We start from the raw sequence: 13,396 nt of genomic DNA, 5'->3' as shown, positions 1-13,396 counted from the left end.
ACACTGGTCACCATCTGTGTGCGTACAACAACAAGGTAAATCCCAGATATCAGCTGCACTAAAGTAGCATTAAACATCTTGAGCCCTAAAATGTTTGCCTAATAGAGCTCAACAGTGACCACCTTTTGAATGGCCCCAGTTCCTATTAATTCACTCTACTGACAATTCAGAAGATCTTTATATAAAGAGTTTTAACCCTGGAACCATGTGAGCCAACAACAGATAAACTTTGACCATAACAACTTGTGATTGATTTGGAGTAAAAAAAACATCCTGCCCTCTGCTTGTATTTCCTTATTTTCACTCATTATTTTGCTGTGTTTGGGGTGTTTTACCAGCCCCAAACATTGGTATTTGACATCCTGGCATCTTTCTGGTGTGTGTATGAGCAACTCAGACAAATCCTACTTATTCTACCTTTAAAGTCTACTTTTTTAAATTCATTAGCCAGTCAGGCACATTGTAGACAGTGGTAATTTTATTTGATCCTAAAAAAAATAAATAATAGATCACATCAGGCAAATTCAGTTATTGTTCACCAATACAGCTGCAAGTAAAAAGATTGTCATCTATGTGATTTTTATGGTTTTATAACTAACTAGCTAACTGTGAACTAATAATGCATGTATTATTGTTTTATGTTAAATACATTCTGCCCGACAGGTCATAGTAAAGCTGGCTTAGAGTGTGTTTTTGAGACCTTATTTCATCTCCTAATATCTCCAAATGGCACAGCAAAGAGGCTTTACTCCACACAATAGTGAGATTGACTGGATCCATCGAGCAGAGCACAATGGAAACCTCTCTGTTTGATTACTAGCACTTTATCTCTACTCATCCTGAACCATGTGGTATAAGATAGAAGAGAGAGACTTCCATTGTATATGATGTCCTATTGATCTGACAGAAACCTGTTATCCTGTAAATTTGATTATTTTAAGACAGATTCCACCACCATCATGAGGATGACCTACCTCTCTGTAGACAGTCTTGTTCGATTATATCTCACTGACATCATTACTGTAGGTAATAACACAGTGTTGTGTTTGTGTATACGTCTGCATATGTCCTTTCAGCCCATAGACAGTGATGACTCAGGGATGATGTCTATTAAGGATCTATGTGTCCCGTGTGGCTGAGCTATTCATTGCTCTCATAAAACTGCACACTTGAGCACACACATAAGCACGAAATAAAAGCTTCCAAGTCTATTTCTCCATTTCCTCTCTAAGTCGTCCCTCTCTGCCTTCAATCCCTTTACAAATGCAAATACACATGCAGACATTACATACACAGCCAATATTAGCAATAACACTGCATGACCAGTTATTCCAAAACAGTGACATCGCCTCACATTTGTAGTCATACATGGTCACTGACTGTGCATGTAATTTTAAAACCCTGTTTAAATTAAAAATATTTCAAGGCTGATTAAGGACAAAAGAGAACCAGAAGCTGAAACAGTGCATGTCACTAAATACTGTAAGAGGTGAAATGAACACTTATCCGCTAAGAACTGCTCATGTTTGTTTGATGTCACGTTCACTGATGCATGTCTGGAGGCACAATGGCCCGTCCATGTATATAGGTCATGTTAACAGATCCGTCTGGCCAGTAAGCAGTGAAAGGCTAGAGACACCAAGAGCACCATCCATTATCTATGGATGCTGCATGATTAATGAGAGAGAGGGAGGGAGATGGGTGGATATAGCCTTAAGTATGTAGGTCCTTTAGTCTGCACGATGTAGCAACAAATCAACTGCAGCATTAGCCTGACTGTGTTATATCAGATGGTATTATAGGCAGTGAAAATTAGGGGTTTTGTTTTACCATGTCTACATGAATACACAGACAAACACACGGAGAAGCCCAGGAGCCTGGCCTCTTTTATCAGGGCTGATATTGTTCAAGGCAGAGGAACCCAATTGGGACTAAGATGAGTATAATTAACAAATAATCCAACAGGAGAACCTAAAAGAAAAAGCTGTGAGCATGTCCTGATTTTACTGTCTGAGCTGCACACTAAAAGCAAACAAAACATAATCTAAGCCGGGCCATTTGTTTTCTATCAAGGTGTGTCATTTTTATTTGCAGCTTCTATGGTATCTAAAAGCAACAACCAGTCATCTATCTGGTTTTTATGGATCAAAAGCAAACAATCCAACCCACCTATGTGCAAATGTTGGTGTTTATTCACACTGGCAGCTATTTCAATCATTCAGCCATGAATAATACAGGAGGTAGGCCTAGTTTTAGTCTAGATTGATTTGTGTTGTGCTGATTCAGTTTGGGCAATCAGGCAAAATTAGACCCAGATTCAACTGAAAATTGATTCCTCAGTCTTCATTTAAAGGGACAGTTTGGATTATTTGAAGTGGGGTTGTATGAGGTACTTATCAGTAGTCTAAGTGCCCATCACCAGGTCAGATTCTCTTTAAACTAAAATGAAACAAGCCTGTGTTTATATTTTCCCAGGAAGAGTTACAGTGAGTAATACATTAACCAGTTAAAAAGAAGCAGCAAGAGTTATTTCTTTAGAGAATTTCATTTTTTGTTATATTTTGTGGTTTATAACTAGGGATGCGCGCAATTAGTCGACTATACGATTAAACGTCCGCGCTCACGCAAGTCGGCACCAGATATACTAGTTGTTTAAAATATATTGTATATAATATAATATACAGGCTGGCAGCTAATGTTAGCGCAATATTGCTCTCCACAAAGCCACCAGACTCAAAGTCAGTCATTTTACCTCACAGAACATGGGAGTTGCTGGTCTACCGCTGCCTTGATCGTTTAAATGAGTCTGTTTTATTGTTTTTAATTGTTTTATTATTTAACACCAAAGTCACTCAATAACCCAAACAAATTCACTGATCGATGCAGTGGTAGACCAGCAACTCCTGTTTTCTGAGATGTAACATTACTGAGTTTGCCAGTGGAGTTGGGTAATTTTAGAGAGAGCGATATTTGACTTACATGAGAGTGGTCTAACGTCAGAGAAAGCTGTTTGACGGCAAGATAAAGTGGTAGAAAAATTCTAAATATACCATACACTTAATCAAATATTAATTATACAGATTTTTCTGGTGGGCCTTTTTCAGATAACTAAAAGACATTTTGCTGCTGACCCTGTGCACAGCAGTACATCTTAGCTTCTTACAGTGGGACTTGATGAGTACCTCATACAAGCCCACTTAAAAAAAAAAACATTCCCTTTAAATCTTAAGTGCTAAAATTAAATATGATGCCTTGGTAATGACGACAACTCACATCAAATAGACCTCCTCTGGCTACCCCTTCTCATGCAAGCAGTATTTACCCAATCCGCAGCTTTGGATGTTATTTCACGCTTTGATTACTTCAAGCTGCTCTCTTAGAGGAGAGGACACTGCTCGTTGGTTGAATGAAAAGCTGACTTGCCAGCCATGTGCGCCTGCACACAGAATGACTGCCTCATTTGCAAACCAGCAAACATCCCACACTTATTATAGACACTGATTTATCAATGCAACGACCCACAGAGGCAAAAATATCCGGCAATGGTGACAGCATGAATCTAGCTAGTTTTCCTGTGCATATTCATGTGCATGCCTCCACATCAAAGACATCAACAAACCAAAAACAAATCTCACATAGCATGCTGTTCAAAGAATCAAAAATAGAGCCATATTTATCACAGGTTATTACAACTATGGTTCAAGTGCGTGTTTCCTTACAAATGACTTGTAGTTGAACTTGAACTTGAGGAACTGCAGCTTCTGTCTCTGCAAAAGCCTGTGAGCATGAGAGTGTGAAATCGGCCCCTCCCTGGATATGAACACATTGCTTTGTAAGGAAGGAATTTCATGTGGGAGACTGGAAGGGTGTGACAGAGGAACTGTATTGTTCACAGCAAAGTGAAGTTGTGGGTGACCACTTGAAAGCTGACAGTGTGGCAAAAGTACTGACTGGGCAATTTATCAACTGTAAATTATCTGTTCTTAAGTCTTTCAAGCAATACGAAGAATACGACTGGAGTACTTGGCTTTTTATAGCAGCAACAGCAGCATATTTTGACTATGTAGCAAGACAACATGAATGTGGTGATGAGACCAGCAAGTGGCTTCATGAAAAACCTGTAGAGCAGCCCTCTAATGAACAGAATGAACTCTCCCTGTTGATGACCTAATTCCACACACCATTTTACTTTGGTCTTCTATTTGCTAAATATTACATACATCAGCACCAAAACATGGTATGTTACAAAAGAGGATTTTGTCTCTGATAAATGACAAATAAAAACAGCAGCTGGAGTCAATGCCGGCAGGACAAACTGAACACATATTCAACATAATGCTACCTTCCAAACATAAATCTCAATATTCAGAAGACATTCTGTGTTTGTTGATAAGATTAGCTAAGGCTGCTTTTCAAAGAGCCATCTTTGGTGGTGATGAGATGCGTAGAAATCATTCTGGCTGACTGTGAAAAGGCCCACTGTTGTCTTCTTGTGCAGGCTTGTAATTGGACCTGTTGATTACTGGCTGGTTTATCCGAGATCTCGGGTGTCCTGAAAATGCAGTCACTGACGACTGTCAGACAGAGAGCTCAGATAATTAATGAACTGCGTGGGAAACGTCTTTAAAGACGGTGCTTCAGAGCCTTATTTTCACTGTAAAAACATCTGCTGTGAACATAGATGTATATGAACATACTAATATCTACAGGTGAGCACACATGAATGAGCACACTCACTGTGTATAAAAGCACATATAGAGATGACCTGGCACGACCTGGCCACTTTGATTACAATCCACAGTTCCATTCCAGTTCACATCCCCACAGTGTTTCTACATAAGAGGGACGGTTCAGTTTTTTTGAAGTAAGGTTGTATGACGTCCTTATCTATAGACTGTGTACTGCCTTCAGTAGATGTCAGTCAGCACATCCCCAGTTTGGAGAAGCAGCAGGAGTAGCAGCATGAAACCTAAGCATTGTACTGCTGTGGACAAGGTCAGCACAAATGGCTACCCAAAAAAATCAACATCAGTTTAAGTGTGCATAGTGTTAAGTGTACTCTATAAAATTTTCACTGCTATATCTTGCCATCAGACGGCCCTTTCTGACTGGAAACCGCTGTTATGCAAGCCAAATATCACTCTCTCCAAAGTAACCAGACTCCTTTGGCAAAAGGAGTCATTTTACCTTGCAGAACACAATAACTGGTGGTCTACATCTGTACAATCTTAAATTTGTGTAAGTGTAAGTTTTTCCCACAGCAGTTCATTGCTTAGCTTTATAGGTACTCCTGCTGCTTCTCCAAACTGTGGACAGGTCATTTACTTTAGGTAATACACTGTATATGGACAAGTGCCTCACAGAACCGCAGTTCAAAAAACTCAAGCCATTACTTAAATACCACTAGGGTAGTCATAATGACCACATCACGCTGAAATGTCACAGCAGCATGCTATAGACAAACAGCAGTTTTTAAGTGGAGCTAAATTCACCAGATGCAGGAATAGTAAACTGACTGACATTGGAAATTAATGCCGCAGTTGAGAAATCAACTGTCAAAGTAAACACAACTGTTATTGGAAGTTATTTCACCTGAGCAGCAGTTATATAATGAGACCGCATGCTAGTCGACTTGCTACATTTCACTCACAGATGTGATGTTACACTGCGAGCTGACAGCGCAGCATCCTGGCTGTGATTCTGGTCCCACATTAAAGATGTTTTCTACATAAATGCAAGGAATTGAGGGATATGCAGCAACCGCTGTAGCCTCCTGGGTGCAGGCTGTGCATTACAGCAAACTTACAATAACACCATAATGTTAGATGACAAAGGCAATAAGATCTGAAAGTCTAAAGAGACAATCTGATTCTTGATATTCACAGGATTTGTTAACAGACAAGGCTAAATGTGTTTTCCCTCAGCCTGTCGCCAGTGTTGAGATAGTGGTTTACTGAATAAACATTTTGCAATAGACAAGCTCCTGTGCCAGGGTGCGTTGTCTCTTCATTCATAATACATAGATCTCCTCTTCCATTATTGATTCACTAGTCTGAAGTCAAGCCTACCCTAGGGTACAGTACTCTTATTGTTTCTGAACGTAAGGCAGAATATCTGTGCTGCAGTACAGTTTGTAAGAGATTCAAAGGGAGCAACAAGGAAAAGAAAAGCTACTATTCTGGATAAATGCATTGCAGCAAACCCACTGATATACAACCTCAGTTCCAAAAAAGTTGGGATGTTGTGTAAAACATAAATGAAAACAGAATACAACGATTTGCAAATACTGTTCAACATGTGTTCATTTTAAATATAGTGCAAAGACACTGATTGTCTTTGTAAATATACAGTCATTCTAAATCTGATGCCTGCAACACATGCAAAGTGGAAAGTTGTAAATATGCCTCTGTCCCAACATTTTTGGAAAGTTTTGCAGGCATCAAATTTAGAATGCCAGTGTATAAACTAAGTTAATCAGTTTGAACATTAAATATATTGTCTTTGTACTGTATATATTTAATTGAATATAGGTTGAAAAAGTTTGTGAAAATCATTGCATTCTGTTTTTATTTACATTTTACACGTCTCAACTTTTTTGAAATTGGGGTTAGGAGAAAGAATAAATTGGGGAAGGGCTGGACCAAAAACACTGGATGAACATTAGGTGTGACTGTGGTTCAAACCCTAAAACTGCAATTAATTGCCGAACTGGGCTTGTAAACAAAAGTTGGACAGTTGGGATTTTGGTACCTTGCCACTCTCGCTTCTAATGAGCTCCATCAAAGTTTGCTTGGCAGTGGACAGAGACCATTATTCATTCCTTTTCTTTCTTGTCACCTGTGTAAACAACCCCCATTGACATGATTTTGGCTCCAGCAGCTCACATAAACAGGCCTGATGAGAACATGCTCTACAACAACAGCTCTTTTACCCATTTGTCTTAAACATGCTCTCACTTTATTTCAAATACCAGATGAAACTGTCTTAGCTGATCAACCAGATATTATTAGAGTGTGATCAGGGAGACACAAGGAAGGAGACAGACCACTGGCAGATGTTTTGATGGGCAGCAGGCAGGCGCCACTGAGCGATTAGCACATAAGGGCAATGAGCTATCAGGCAGCTCCTCCTGGCAGCTGTGGCACAAGACTCAGCTCAGCTTTAAGAAGCTACATTATGGACTGACACACAGACTGGCAGAGGGAAAGAAGCTGAGGGGGAGGGAGGAAGTCATTGTGGATGCAGTGGAAGACAGAGATAAGCCAGCTTCCTGAAGCTCATTGTTGAGTGAAATACAGGGTGCATGTCTCTCCGTCTGTGTATGTGTGAGGGGGGGTAACATTAAGGCCCTCAGGGCGAGCACACTTCGCCTGTTCGCGTCATTCTCACCCCACTTTCCATGTCTCTCACTCACTTTCTGTTTCTCTTTTTAACTTCTTCACCCCACAGTTTTCCTCCATCTCGGTCCTGAAATAGCACCAAAAGAAGTGCTTCACCCACGATCATGTTTTTACTATAAAGTTTATAAAAGGAACTTTATAACATTTCTCTCCTTCTCTCAACACTTGTGTTCAAATCTAACTTATCAGCTAGAGATGGAGGTGTCATGTTGAAGCCAGGCAGTGAGGTTGTGAAGAAAGAAAGGAGTGATGGCACAGGAGGGAACAGATGGATGGCGAGTCATTTGTCCTCAGGGCATAGCTTTCCCTCTTTCCCTTTCTAAAAAAGACCAACAATCTGCATCCATGCCAGCAGCTCTGTGAGCTGTACTGGCACAGCTATGTTTTGAGCTACATGCTAATGTCAGTATGATAACACGTTCACACGTTTTTCGGAACAAACAGTTCTGGGAACTCCCTGGGAGAACTGCCTACCAGGGAGCTCCTTAAAGAACAACACACTTCTAAGAGCTTTTTTTCAATAATTGCAGTCGCTGTAATAAGTCGCGCTAATACGCTGATGTTAGCCAGTATGATTACCATGTTAATCATAGTTTAGACCACATATGTCAAACTCTGGCCTTGAGAGTTTGCAAAGAAATAATTTGTGCAATATAATTCTGTGCCATGTTATGGAAGTAGTGTCCATAAACTACATGTCCCAGAATGCATTTGGAAAAGATCCACAATATTTCACTCCAAACCAAAAATAGTTCACCTGATGGTGGTACTACAGGAAAAGTCAAGGGACTGGCAAAGTCATGGGGATAAATAAATCATCTGGGAACCATGAATACCTGTACAAAGTTTTGTGTCAACCCATCACTGGATGTCAAGCTGTCGAATGAATAAGAATAAGTGAATAAAAATGAAACCTTTGACTTGCTGGTGGCAGTAGCTGAAAAGTCAGGGGGAAGTCAGTCCACAGCAATCTGCCCAAAAGTTGTAGTTAACAAACGCGCATGAATACCAAAATTTTTTTTACTGTTTCCTCAATCTTTTCTAATGTCATACTTAAAAATGCACATAAAATGTCATGATGGAAATTCATCTTAGGAACAGACTCCAAACAACAGCAATATGCCAAAACTCCCATCCAGTCTAACTAACCTGTCTACTGACACCTTCTAACCTTCATTGTTATTGTCTGTGTGAGGCCAGAGAAAATGCAGTGCATAAGGTTCCCATGGACCACTGAGACAGATAAGCATCTCAATAAAACTGGCTTGTTGAGTCTGACTTGCTGCTCTCAGGAGGTACTGGACACCTTTCCCCAGGGAGAGCTCTTTGCTTGGGTAATGACTTTCACTCCTTCAATGAGCCCACACACACACACAAACGACTGGGGTAATATCACTTTTCATAAATAGCACTCCTCTCTCTCCTCTCTGTGCATGGTCCACGTTTAGCACCCAGAGACTAAAATAGTTCCTTAAGCAGAGAGCAGTATATGCCTCCTCCCAATCTGAGCCTTACTCACAGCGACTGGTGGGTTCCTGTCTGTGCACACGTGTGTATGTGTGTGTGTGTGTGTGTGTGTGTGTGTGTGTGTGTGTGTGTGTGTGTGTGTGTGTGGCTCCATCTGTTTGTGTGTGTCTACACCAAGTGTGGATAAATTTAGACAGTCATTAGCATAAAACCCTTTTTTCCATGTCATTAAGTCACTACCCACCCCAACTATCACCCCCCCCCATGCAGCCTATGTGACGCTACAGTTTTGTTCTGCACAGTCTCATTCCATTTCCATCAGCTGTAGTTCACAATGACTCATGCAGATGTACTGTGCCAGAGTGTGGGGAACAAATCAGAGCCTCGAAGTTAAACTCAACTAGTGTCACAGTCTATGGAAAAAGTGACTGGGGGAACATATATGGTATACTACTACACATACACTGTCCTGATCCTCCTTAGAGAGTACTGTAGCACATACATAAACTACGTGTTGTCAGCAGTTTCCATGATAGGTGGGTGATGGAGGGACAATTGGCATCTAATTCTCACAGAGGATTAAAAACAGCTGATGATAAGGGTGTTAGCAAATGTTACAAAGGGTGTGGATGGAGCAAAGAGGGAGAAAGAGAGACAAAAAATAGGCTGCAAAATGTAGGAAAAGTGTAGAATATCATCCAAGGACAAACTAATACTTGTACTGTTTATGAAGCAACAAATTTAGTCATCAATCTAAAATCTGGATAGGAGAATGTAGTGAAAAAACCCAACTGGTAATTGTACATAATGGCACTCCTTGCACTGCCATTCAGCCCCATCCTGTCTGCCAAGTGTTCTTCCATATGCAACCACACACTCACAAACAAACACGTGCATATACACACGTCTGCAGCCAGACAGAGGCAAGGGCAACATCATGACTACTTTAGTTCGGGCCAAATTTATGTGAGACAATTGGTCATGGCTCCTGGAGGCAAACTGACTGTGTATTGTGTGTGTGTGTGTGTGTGTGTGTGTGTGTGTGTGTGTGTGTGTGTGTGTGTGTGTGTGTGTGTGTGTGTGTGTGTGCGTGTGTGCGTGTGTGCGTGTGTGTGTGCGTGTGAATCTGTGCAACTAGATCATGCTGACAGTATGGGAACAACAGTATTCTTGTTCTTAGCAGCAATACAACAGAGCTTTGACTTGTATCATGCCACTGGCGGTGCCCCCTCTGCCCACTCACAAAAACACATTCGTGCACACACACAGAAATCAAAGAAAGATAAGTTTGACACTTTGACAAATTCTTCACCTTAAGTCAAGTCACAAGCTTGTCTGCTGAAGAAAACTGTAGATGTCTGAAGATAGAGAACTAAGGCTCTAAAGAGCTACTGCACAATTAAACGTGTTTATTGAATTGCAATGTAACTTATATTGTTGTACTGTGACATCAATGCTGGTGTTGATATTTACATTCCTTAATAAATTTATAAAAATCAGCATTTCATGGGTTGATAATGCACAAAACGACACCTTCATTAGGTATGATCGCTTTGTACCATGCCTGAGTATGACTGCCGCCCCTTACCACTTCCCACTGCTCAACTTTCACATTAATAATGTTATGTGTACCCAAGTACACTTTCATCATCACCTACACAACATTTGTTTATGTTGTTGCTGTAGTGTGGAAAAACCTATTTTAGAATTTAGATTTTAGAAAAACCCTTATTTTTTGTTAATCCTCTAGTATTTTTCAGTGTTGGTGCTTTTCACAGCTGTAGAAGCTCCATTAGACTGCAACAGCAGGGCTATTGCAAAGTAGTGACTCTCCCCTGCACACACACATGGGAGAGCAGCCTCTCTGAGCTGCAAGCTAACTACAACACAAGTACACCACTTTTGCCACAAATGTGTTTCTAGTGACTGTCAAAGCTCCATTGGACTCTATGTCTCCAGCGATTCTCTGTGTGTTCAGTATTATTCTGCAGACACAGACAGTCGAACAGCAGCTGTCAATGGTTGGTTAGCTCTGAAGACTACTACCTCTGCTACACCAAGCGGTGTTCAGTCTCTCCGGTCAGTGTTGTTGACCCAAGGCCACACCCTCTACAATGACTGTCCTGTACACCCCCAACCCACCCCCTCCTCAGCCCTTTCCCAAAAATTTTATCATTTTTTCAAAAATTATACAGTGGGTGGAGCGAGGCTCAGACCTGGGTGTGAAGTTTCACTTTAAATATATAACAAAGCCCATGTTTTAAGACTTTTACTACTATCATAAAGACTAAATATGCGCATAGATGCTAGAATAAAGTGCCACACAGACAGGAAGAGCACAAAGGAAGCCTGTACTGATACAAACGCAGTGTTGAAGCCTGCAGTGTGGCGCTCTCCTCTCTGAGCTGATCCTCAGATCCCAGTCAGGCTCTACGGTCAGGCAGGCTATTAATAGCCAAACAATCAACCATTCCCCACAAGGCAGCCAGCAGCACTGGGCCAGAACCATGCACACAATGTGTGTGTGTGTGTGTGTGTGTGTGTGTGTTTGTGTGTGTGTGTGTGTGTGTGAGAGAGAGAGAGTGTGTAGTTCCTTTCTTGAAACACATAAGACTGACCCAAGCAAAAAATTACAGGTCTGCTTTTGGTCAGAAACATCATCCGAGCTCCGAGCGACCGACAGGAAAATGTAAGGATGAAATAATAATAGTACAGTAGGATACTATTACACAGTGATGAGAGACGCTGGCTTGATGTACTCAAGCTATTGTATATACAGTATGTTACCATGTCAGTGCAAAAACAAATGCAGAGCAACAGAAGTACAGAAGGGAGGAAAGAAAAAGCCTTGTATACATAATTAGTCAACACTCTATAGAAAAAGTCATGTGTGGGCCCTGCAGACTCAAAGTGGCAACTATTGTCTGTGTTCCCCAGAGTGCAAACATGTCTCTCTCTAGGTTCCTTTATCTTTTTCTACTGTCCCTCTGCTCACATAACTTTGACACCACTTTAACCTTTTTGATATGTGTAACTCCTGCCATAGAACTTATACAAGCAACATTACAGAGAGACAAACAGAGAGAGAAATATTTGTAAGAAATCAAAGTGTTTTGCAGCAGATAATCTAATGAACTGATGGAATTACTGCTCACTGATTATGTCATCTATGAGATATATTCATGCTGCCTGTGGATGCATGTCTGTTCCACAGTGCTGAGTAATGTGAATGCATTAAAACAGAAGCCGGGAGCATTGTTTGACAGCCTCTTTTGATATGCACATAACTCTTAGTAAACAACTGCCAGTGGTGCAGCCATTTGATTTATATTATGACTTACTAGCACACAGACACAGGGAGAAAGATGCATTTTAAAAGGTCCAGTGTATGAGATTTAGGGGGATCTATTGGCAGAGTATGGTAAGAATGGAATAAAATATTCATGGGTATGTTTTCATTAGTGTATTAACATCAGAAAACAAGAATCACTGTTTTCATTACATTAAAATGAGTTGATTATCTACAGAGGGCACGGATCCCCTTCTATGGAGGCCACCATGTCGCCATGCCTTGTTTCTACAGCAGTCCAGAATGGACAAACCTAAAACTGGCTCTAGATATGGCCTTTTGTGTTTCTGCAGGTTTTTTAGGTACCATGGGTGTCAAATTATTCCTGGGCCACATCAGCATTAAGGTTGCACTCAAAGGGCTGGCTGTAATAGACGGACTATATGAAATAGTTGTGGTGAATTGATTAAAAAAAAATCTTTGATTTAATCACAAGAATAGGCTGTGATTAATCATGATAAATCACTAGCTTAGTTTTTCATCTTAGTTTTGCTTATGTCTGAATCTCTTAAAGCACTGAGCAACAACAGCCATGTTGAACTGCAAACTTAATTGGCAGACAACCACATGAAGGGCAGTTACAAAGAAACGTCTGCAACAAAGCAAATGTGAACCACTTGCAGAAGTTTTTCTGAAGTAACATGTCACCCAAATGAATGTCTCACTGAATAGGCTTAAAGCTGAATAAGACAATGAATGTCATAGTGTCTCTGAACAGACAAAGTGAACGGTCCCTTTTCACACTCTGAAGATGAATAACATTACTTGGAACAGAGTGAACTTGTGTCAAATGACTCTGGTCATGATGAAGTCTATTTTTCCTTTATCCCGCTTACCAAGGGCACCTGTGTGCGTCAGCCACCACTGTAGTGGACATGTCTCTCAGCTAAAACTGCCGATAACTGTCCAGAATTTTACCTGAGTAAGATCATCATTAGACTGACTAAGTCTCTGGGAATGCTTAGCATTGTTCACAATATCCACAATGAACTGTTAGCTTAATGAGCAGATAAGCACATGTCCAACATGTCCCACACATTTGTGAGGGGAGAATGAGACAAGTTGTTTGCAATCTGCAAGTTCACCACTTGTGTCACAAAATACTACACTTCTGTAGGTATTCTTAGTAGAAAATGTGGACCATTTTGGAGTAATCCTGGACTTGCCATATGTATAGTGT

At 40.7% G+C, this 13,396-nt stretch overlaps 1 protein-coding gene across 1 annotated transcript in view; it reads right to left on the bottom strand.

The window, feature by feature from the left end:
* mboat2a (membrane bound O-acyltransferase domain containing 2a) overlaps positions 1 to 13,396 on the bottom strand; it is a 55,404-nt gene that overhangs the window by 27,912 nt on the left and 14,096 nt on the right. The window lies entirely within an intron of this gene.

This window comes from Lutjanus erythropterus, chromosome 18 (assembly GCF_056507025.1).
Source record: "Lutjanus erythropterus isolate fLutEry1 chromosome 18, fLutEry1.hap2, whole genome shotgun sequence".
Taxonomy (NCBI): domain Eukaryota; kingdom Metazoa; phylum Chordata; class Actinopteri; order Lutjaniformes; family Lutjanidae; genus Lutjanus; species Lutjanus erythropterus.
This window is presented reverse-complemented; position numbering and strand designations above follow the sequence as displayed.